Source organism: Elaeis guineensis, chromosome 1, assembly GCF_000442705.2.
Source record: "Elaeis guineensis isolate ETL-2024a chromosome 1, EG11, whole genome shotgun sequence".
In the NCBI taxonomy this organism is placed as follows: domain Eukaryota; kingdom Viridiplantae; phylum Streptophyta; class Magnoliopsida; order Arecales; family Arecaceae; genus Elaeis; species Elaeis guineensis.
In genome coordinates this window covers 23,489,191-23,499,639 of record NC_025993.2, presented here as the reverse complement: position 1 = coordinate 23,499,639, position 10,449 = coordinate 23,489,191, and the positions used below count along the sequence as shown (strand labels likewise).

General features: G+C 32.9%; 1 pseudogene; it reads left to right on the top strand.

Moving 5' to 3' along the window:
* Nucleotides 1-4,124: 4,124 nt before the first annotated feature.
* On the top strand, nucleotides 4,125-4,825 carry LOC140855794 (uncharacterized; annotated as a pseudogene).
* Nucleotides 4,826-10,449: the final 5,624 nt, after the last annotated feature.

Sequence of the window (10,449 nt, the reverse complement as noted above, 5' to 3'; positions counted from 1 at the left end):
CTGAATAGTTACCATCAGATGTGATGTTTTGATGAATTAAATTATGGGTTTAAACTTGAATTAAGGGTGATTTATTGCTGCAATCTTCTGAAATTAGAAAATAGTTTGAAATCTTTTTAGCAAATAAATTGGAGTTTATGTCAACTGGACTTAGGATAAATTATGAGGATGAAAGATAATTAAATTACTAAAATTTTGAGTTTATGTTGAGATTTAGCTTACCCTAAAATAGAGTAAAATAGAATTAACAAAAGCAAGAATTGAAAGGGTTAAAGAATAGGTATAACAAGCCAAGCATGCATTCTCATGCTTATGTATCATGTAAGCATAGCATTAATTAGTGTATATCAAAGTTTATAGGAGAAAAAGAAGACTCAAAGACTATTTTCGGAGAGTGAAGCACCAAGGAGGTGCAATAGCTAGCAAGAGGTGAGTGATTTTTTATCTAATTTTGGTGTTTTCTCACTGTATTTTGCTATAAAAGGATTTACTTTGAAAGAAAGTTAGATATCTATTATTCTACAGCTTATGTTTGTGTATGCAAGCAAAGAAACAGGGGATGATCTTCTATTGACAGATTGTTCCAAAATTTATATGTATATATAACCAGTTTGGACGGCATAGCATTTTTGGTTTGAAAATATTTTAAACCAGTTTATCAGCTTTTAAGAATTTATCGAGTATATTTTTCAGCAAGCTACCCCTAGGAGTGATCAACCTATGGGGTGTGCCATAGCATCAACTTGTGAAATAGCAAAAAATAGTTGGTATCTCCTTAGCGAAACAGCATGTCCAGTGGGGCTCAGTAGTATCAGATACTCTATATCAATTGCCCATGGTAGGGGTGTGCTGCGGTGTAATCGGTGGTAGCTAGCAAATTTTTTTTGATTTAAAATGATCTTTTACATGGCTTTATTCTTGTTCAGCATATAATATGTTTGGAAAATGTATTAATAGTGTATAGTATATTATGTTATCATGAGTATCATAGCTAAACTTTTCTGTTTCTCTATTGTTAGATGATTTATCCATTCACTAGGACTTAGGTCTCATTCTCCCTCATATCTTTTATTTCAGATTTGGAGCACTATAGTTAGGCACAAAAGTAAGGTATTAACATCTTCATCAGCATACATCTTAGCGAGGTTGGTCATGTCAGCTATAGTGAGGAGCATTTTGGTCATGTCAGCTGGAGAGAGATGCATTTCGATTATGTTTGCTAGTGAGGAAAGCATTTTGAGGGATATGTTGTATATTTTGGGTTTGTTTAAATAAGAAAGTTGTTGATGTATTATATGTTAAAGTCATATATACAAAGTTATGAAATGATGAATGAAAGCTTAAAGTTTTTTATGAATCATATTGAGTTGATGTGTGATTTATGTTTGATTTAACTGTAGCAGAATATGGTGACTGAATAGGATTTACTAGTAGCTTATCAACCACGGTATAAGGTACTAGTTAGATTCTACTCAACTGTTATACCCTTGCTCGATTTAGGGAGGGGGTGTGACAATTGTCATTTTTAGAAAAATATTGATAAAAATTTTGTTTTAGTGATATTTGTAAGTGCCTTTAAAATTTTAATTCTATTATAGGTGCCTTAAAATTTTAATATCAATATTTGTTATATACCTATAAAAGTTATCAAAAAATAAACTATATATCTTAGAATTAAAAGAAAAGGAGGATTTGAACCAATAATCTTTTCTTTAAAGGGCACGCTCTTAACCACCAAACTTCAAATTATATTATAAATATATAAAAATAGTTTATTTAACTTATTAATATTCATTCATGTCATTAAATAAGTAATACTAAGAATATATACATATAATAATATATTTTATGAGATCGGTATGACTAAATCAAGCTCTATATAAAAATTAATAATTTAAGATTTAGCAGTATTTTTTTGAAGTCCCATAAACTATGATATTACATACTGACATATTAGTTAAGTATCATAATAGCAATTTTGATTTTCGATACTTCAAGTTATATATCATAAAATAAAAATTTATTGCGGCATTTATAATAAAGTACTCCTAACAAAAAAATATTTATTGAAAGATAGTGGCATTTTTATCAAAAGGCAGTAAAAAAAAAATTAGTGGCATATAACAAGAAATGCCATAAGTAATTTACCATCAAAAATTATTTTTGTGGTGGTGGAATGAAGAATGGGGGAGGGAGGCACGTGTCTTCTTAATGTGCATCCTCTCTCTCTCTCTCTCTCGTGTGCAGCAGTGGCAAGCGGAAAGAAAGAAAAAAAAAAGATAAAGGAAGGCAGAGGTGGGGAGAGCATGGAAGGGGAGGGGGATTCGTGCGACTAGAAATACACACAACTTAGCCAAGAGTTCAATCTTCTCTTTTCTTCTTCCATTTTTATAAAACTCAACCTTCCTCCCATGTATATACTTTCCATGATTTCGCTCTCTCTCTTACTCCTCTATGATAGGAAACAGGATAAGGTCAGTCATTTTATTTCTCTATAAAAATTAGAAATTGATAAAATCTTGGAGAATTTTAGAAAATATATAAATTATTTTAATATATCAATGTATCATCAGTAGACCCATATGCATGTATGGTTTTAGGTTTTAGGTCTCAAAGCATCTGTGTTATTGGACTAAGATTTTTTGTATTTTTACATCCATAAGATAAGTGACTTAACACTTCTCAATATTTTTTTAAATAATTTAATAATCTATACATTTGTCAAATTGAATGGTCAAGCATGTTATATTTTATCTACAATATAGGAAGCAAATATGTATTTTGATACCTCAACAAAAAATTTAATTTGATATATGATTTATTCTAATAACTGATTTTACAAAAATATGGCTGGACAACTTGCATAAATATTCTTTAAATATTTAGCATGTCTATGATCTGTTCTGACCCTACCAACTAGAATTATACGTTGATATTGTTGACTTATAATATGATAAACTAGTTTCAACACTGCACCACCGATGAATTTCTGATTATCTGAGGGCCCGTTATCTATTATTTGTTATCAGTATTAGTTATTCATTACCGACCCATGTCATTGAGTTATGTCGCCATAACCGATTTTGAAGCTAGTATTAGTTTGTGAAAAGTATGCCCTTGAAATGAAAAATACTTACTATTTTTTGATATATGATAAGAATTGAATGTTGCCTGATCAATTATATGAATGTAATTTTGTTATGAATTAACATGCTTTGACTCACCTTGAAGTATTTTGGCACTTAATGGGCTAGTGTAGCTCATTTTTTTTATTTTTTCCTTTATTGTAAATTCTAAAATGTGAATGCTTATGAAACTCTAGGGGAGCATGCTAGCTAGATGTAAATACTAGGTATCGTAGTTATCTTTATTAATTGATTTTGTGTATAACTCTAGATCTGAAAATTATCATCTAACTTTTGTTAATGTTATTTGGAAGTATTTTGACCTTTGTTATCCTGGGATTATATGATAATGGATAAAAGGATGGTGGTATGTAATTATATCAACTCTCAAGGATTGAGAATAATCTGGTTGAAATCTTTATGAAGCACTTGAATTTGTTATTCAAGAAACCTTTCATGTCTGTGGGGTCCACCTTGCAGGCATGCGGCATCTGTTATGCTCTGGTTCAGGACATGATAGATTAAATGGTATCAAAGCCTAGGTTTAAGATTACTAAGGATCATAATAGACTATATATAATTTGCTAGAATAGTGATATAAAAGTTTAGAATCTAGGATCTTCAAAACCCATTAGAAAAATTGAGAGTTGGGTAGAACTTAAGTTATGAGATGTCTCTCTCTCTGTATTTGCTTTCTTATCAATAATCTTGTGTTATTATATCTACATTTTATGGTAATGGTTGCTTTATTTTTCACTAAAATTAAAAATGTGGCCCCGTCATGTCCATAAGTGAAGACTAAGTGAGTTGTTAAGAGGTCCTCAGTATGAAGCTCCTCGTGAATCAATGGCTGAGAACACACGGGATCAGGAGTATTTAAATTAGAATGTGAATCTTGATGTCCAACAAGAAGTGGTAGTTGATTAGCTAGTTACAAATCAATCAATCCTAAACCAGCCAATAGTTTCACCAAGAAATATAGCTAAGAATTCGAATTGAATGCTTGAACTAATTCAGAAGGTTGTGGGGTTGGTACGTCAACAGAGGAAGTTACCTCAGTAACCTTTGAACTCACTGCTATAGAATTCTAGCCCATCCGATTATAGAAAGAGTATAACATATTTTAAAAAAATTGCCCCTCCAACCTTTAAGGGTACTACTAATCCCCAGGAGGCCGAAGTTTGGATAGATGAGATGGAGAAAGCCTTTAGGGCAATGGAGTGTATTGATGAAGAGAAAGTCCAATGTGCTACCTATATGCTTCAGGATGAAGCTCATCATTAGTAGAAATTATTAGAACATATACTAACCTTTGGTTATGGACTTGTTACCTTGCAGAGGTTCCATGGTGCTTTCCATTCTAAGTATTTTCCTTCAAGCCGATTGAAGTTGGAAAGGGAATTTATTAACTTGTCTCAAGGGGAAATGACCGTGGATGAGTTTGAGATTCAATTTGATAGACCATCTCAATTTGCTCCTACCCTAGTCATAGATAATGAGTCTAGGATGAGGAGGATTGAGGAAAGATTGAGACCATGCATTCGAAGGAGTCCGGCTACAGTACATTCAGCAATTTATGATGATCTAGTGGATAGAGCTGAGAACTTGAGAATTATTAGAAAAAAACTTAGGATATAAAAGGAGAAAAATAAAAGAAGAGAAGTAGAGATTTTGAAACTCACAGTGGTCGGTATGGATAGAATTTTAAGAGACCTGCAACATTTCAAGTAGCTAAGAGTTCGGTTACTCATCTGGTTTTTACACTAAGCTTCCTCGATAAGAAAAATAGGGATCTTATGGTAGCACCTATCAGCAAGACAAGCCTGAGTGTGCAATATGTGGAGGTGTACATAATTTTTTTTTTTTGCATATGTACCCATATCATCTAACATCGTTAAAAATTAATGGTTTAAAATTAAAATAATTAAAATATCTTTATGGATAGATGTACAAAAAAAATATTTATAAAGATATATATACAAGTAGCAATTTTATGAGGATATTTATGCAAATTTGAATATTTGAAAGGGTATACACATAAAAAACCCAAGATAATATAATAGGCATTTATCAATGACAAAGTTTAGAGATGATCCCGAACAAAAATCGAGTCTCCTAAATCTCACTTCCAAAAATCTTTTGATCCAACAAGAGAAAAGAAAGGGAAAAACAAAATATGAGAGAGAACAAACAAAGAGAAAGAGTGAGTACAAGAAGAGAGAGAAGAGAGGGGAAAAAGAAGCGAGAGAAGAGAACAAATCTCTATCTCTCTTCCTCTTCTTCTTCTTCAAATAGGGGATCGCCTCCTCCTTCCCTCTTTCTCTCTCAATACAGTAGTAGATAGGTCCGATGTTAGCATCCTACGGTAGTGCCCAACAATGGCAAGGCAACGACCCGAATGGCAGCATCCATGGTTGGAGATGGTTGTGAGAGAAGGAAAAGGCAAAAATAAGGGATGCCATGTTTAATCCAAATTGATAAATTACTGGTTCAATTTGAGTGACAGTGATGGTGGGAAAATTGGGAAGAGAAAGAGAAGAAGAGGGAAGACATCTATCTCTATTTGGTTATTTCAAATAGGAGATTCCGGTGACCCTTTACTCAATGACAAACTAAGAAAATTTCCAAAGAAAATAGTGGAATTCCTTTAAAAATTTGTAATGGAATTCAAAGGAGAAAGATGGCATCAATTTATAGTTGAATCATCTAAGATTTTCGATCTAAAATAGATATGCTAATTATCCCGATCTCATTGAAAACGAGGAAGAAGAAGACTCTCAATCGGAACTTCTTCCCCCTCCTGTCACGTGCTGTGCACATGAAACCTATGCGTCCAGGCCTCTTCAGGCCGGCCCATGGGCCAAAATAGCAAGTATTACAATATATTTGAAAGCTAATGAGCATTTGAAAATATAATAATTTATTTATGGCTAAAAATTGATTTTGGGGTTGGTGTGGAAAATTTGGTTTTTGCATTCTAGTTTGATTATAATTCAGGCCTAACTAGTAGGGCTAGTTGCTAGCAAAGCATGCATTTCCAAACTTTCTTTTGGATATCCGTCATATAGTTAAATATGATTTTGGGCTCATGCCATAAAGCTAAATTTGGTTCCAATCCTTTATCATAGGCCTCTTCATTGTGAAAACTAAGAGAGGAATTGTATGATCACATTTCTTTAATTTTTATAAAATTATTCAGTTGCTTGAAAGTTTTATATTAAAAACTAGCTATTGCACTTCAATTTTAAAGGAATACCTAGTTCATATTTTTTATTATTTGCAAGCCAAATATAGAACTCTTATTTTGATTCTAATTTTTTTTTCTTTATGGACCCATAGATCTATCTTTATTTTATTTGAGTATGTTATTAGGTTTTTTTTGCATGTGTACCCTTGTAAATATACAAAATTACTTGAATACCCTTGTAAAATTTGTATTTATATGTATGCTCTTGTAAAATACCTACTTTGTATGGGGGTATATAATAATCTGCTAACACTATTATTTAAAGTGATATTTATTTACATTAAAAGTTTATTAAAACTATAAAATTATAATTATATCCCTCTAACTAGTAGCGGGCATACCTGTCTTGCGGCGAGCGGCCCCAATTAAAATCAGGTCTCTCTTGCTTTTGCAAGGATGCTCTGGTGGCCTATTTGGCCTATTTCACCATCATCACTTTTCCTATCGAGATAGCAACAGGGGCTCCTCCTCCTTCGCCTCCTCCAGCTCGCCATCACCGCCTTTGTCACTAAGGTAGCACAAGGAGCTCCTCCTCCATTTCACCTAAGCCGCCAAGGTAGCATGAGGGCCTCCTCCTCCTCCACTGGTTCACCATTGTCTTTCTTTTCCACCAGGATGGCACAAGGAGCACTCCCCCTTCAATGTCTTCTTCTTATGTTCTTGAACTACTGGAGAGCAGTACAAGCCAGATCTTTGTCTTCATCTCGAGCTGGTCCTCATGAAGTCTCCAAAGAATAGGTAGTGAACAACTCCCTTCTCCTTGAGCAGTTTTAATTGGCAGCCGTCTCCTCTTGTGAAGCTATTTGTGGCCTTTCAAAATATTAAAGTAGAGCTTCAGTTTGGCAATGCAACCTTGGTGTGGATCAGTGCCTCTCTAGCCCAGCATCAGGCACTTTTTAGATAGAGAAGGATCAAAGGCTACACGATCCCAATTGAATGATGTTTATCCCTTGACCATGTTTCTCATTTCCAGATTTTAATGGGCTGCGCGTGAGGGTCCGTTTGGTTAAGGTTAATCTACTGTAGAAACATAAATCTCATCTCAAATTACTATATTTGGTATGAAAAATAGAAGAGAAAGATGATAACGACAAAAATATCGATTAATTGTAATCCATACTTGACAAAAATATCCTCAATAATGAGATATTAATGATAACAACAAAAACCAAACAGAATAAAGCTCAACAAATATAATACATATATAATCATTGAATTTGTTTTGATTTTTTCTACATTCATTCAATATAGAGCTTTTGTAAAAGAAAATTAAGATGTAGATAGCATTATGCAAAAGACTATGCAATTATAATCATTATATAAAACAGATTGGAGATGACAATACGATCCTTATATTGAAAAGTTATTTTATATCGATGGGCATATTTGTAAATTTGATCATATTTCTTTATAGGATTACCTCCAACCATATATAATAATCTTTTTCAGTATCATTTTTAATTTTTTCATCAATCAAATGTAATAAAAATTATTTTCCTCCATAGTCAATTTTCCATATAAGTGATTTTCAGGAATTGTTAGATTACCTTGTACTTTGACATACCCCAACCAAACAGGTCTTGAGAAGTTTCATACTGACCCAGAGTCTAGAAGAGGGCTGGTGCAATTTGCTTGGAAGTTGGGCATGAAAAAAACCTTGTGAGTTTCTGCTGGTTCATTGGATAGCATTTTTACCTCTCTAAACCCCAATTTGGTTTTATCCCATGAGAAACCAAATTAAATTTAGACACTAATCATATTAATCTCTTTATTATTATTATTATTATTTGTTGCTTCTCTTGTTCTAATCATTTATGCCCATGATTAGAGAAAATCCAGGGTTTCGAGCCACCTGATTGTTGGGGGAAAGTTCATTCCAGCTTGGGCTTAAGGAGGGGCACGAGCAGAATTACAAAAGTGAAATCTTGTTACTCGTCAATTTTGATCTCTCCCCTCTTTAGAGTCCAAGTTTTGGGGGAGGGAAAGAAGTAGGTGACCGTCGTCTATGAAAAGTCCGCATACCGTCAGTTAAAATGTGGGCTGTTGTTTTGACATTTGACTCTTGGTGCGTGGAGGTGTGAATTAATGGATGACGGATCAAGAGACTACGTATGAAAAATTTACTAATATATCCTATCAAAAATTACTTCTTATTTTATGTATATCTTATTAAAAATTCATATCTATATCCTTCAAAATTTTTTATTTTACATATCTATCCATTAAGAATATTTCAGTTATTTTAATTTTAGATTGCTCATTTCTTAACAATGTTAGATGGCATGGGTAGCCATAAAAAATAAATAAATAAATGGGTATACACTTAAAATATATATTTTATGAGGACGTACATATAAATATTGATTTTATAAGATATTCATGAAATTTTGTATATTTAAGAGGATATACACAAAAAAAAATTATTTTTTATTTATACTCTTGATTTATGATTCGATCAGAAAGAAGGAAGATATTTCTCAACTCGTTCAGCTTGAATATCTTCAAAAAAATTAGAAGAAGATGAAACAATTGTGAAAGTAAGGCTAATTAGATCCTCTTTTCTTTCATCAATAATTTAAAACCAATGTATACAACCTTTATTTATAATGAAGAGGTCCATCCTTGCTTAACTCGAATTGCATTCCTCTTTTTAGTTCTAATAGAACTCTTTTTTCTAAAATAGGCATGGTTAGTAAAAATAAACTTCAAAAGATAAAATCACTACAAAAAATCTGACTATTAGTGATGCCAAAATATCGCTAATAGTCCTTTTGCCGTCGCTAATACTATTAGCAACGATACTCCGTCGCTAATTGGTGATCAAAACAATCCTAGTCGCTAATTACCACTATAAGCAACGGATTTTTTAGCCACTGCTAATAACAACTATTAGCGACGGTATTTGTAACGACTAAATTCTATCACTATTTATTTTTTATTTTTAAATCAAATTAAAAAAAAATTAAAAAAATTTAGCGACAATAATTTTGTCACTAATGCCGTCGCTAATAAATATTAGCGATCGCTAAAGCCGTCTCTAATGCCATGGATAATAGTTAATTTTATTTTTTTTAAAAATCTATAATCATATTTTTTTTAAATCTATTTTAATTAATCACAATCAATTATAATTCCTAACACCTGTTATAATAAAAATCCAAAGATAATATGACAATCATAAATAAAAAATTAATTATATTATATTAAAAATATAAATTATATAATTTTACAAGCAGTATCAAAAAAAATATATAATACATCAAAATAAAAAAAAATCAAATCCGATCCTCCTCGTCGTCCTCCTCTTCCTCTCCAGTAGTTGGTAGGTGAGAGCTGGATGTCCTAGCATCCTAAAATGAAAAAAAATAAAATATTATTAATAAATTTCGATATGGAGGTATATCTTTCGATGTGGAGGCATATCTTTCGATACATTCCTCTGACTCTTGAATAAGTTTCATATTCTTGCCCGTTCTATTCGATGATATGGAGCTATAGACACCCCCAACCTATCAATTGGATGGTTAGATTGAATTTTTAGCCCCCAGATCTTCTTCTCCGACTTAAGTATAAATATGTGAAGTTTCTAAATATGAAAATTTCAAACAAGTAAAAAAGTTACTAATAGAATTACCTGATGTGATGGTTGAGACAACGAGCCCAGCTGGTAAAGCAACTGTACGGGTCTTAGAGAATCTCTATAATCGTATCGCAGATGGCATCCCAGAAGCTCTAAGATCGCTGGCTCAGAAGCCTCTACACGATCTCCTCCACCTGTGCATCGCTCCAAGTCTGAGACATCTAGGCCGAAGTCTGTGAGGAAGTCGAAGAGTATCAAACCGCTGAAGGGTCGAAGCTGTGGCCAAATCCTATGACCCGCCTCCTACTCACCCCTCTGGTGACCTTGAGCCATCCCTCAAGGTCAAGGAGGGGCTGAGTGGATGGGTCATCGCCGTGCTGCATGACGACGTACTCCACGTAATCCATCTTCACAGTTCAAAAATACATTAGTTCTAATATATATATATATCAGATCCTGTAACAACTAAATAAATACAGTTTGCAATTCTTACTGCG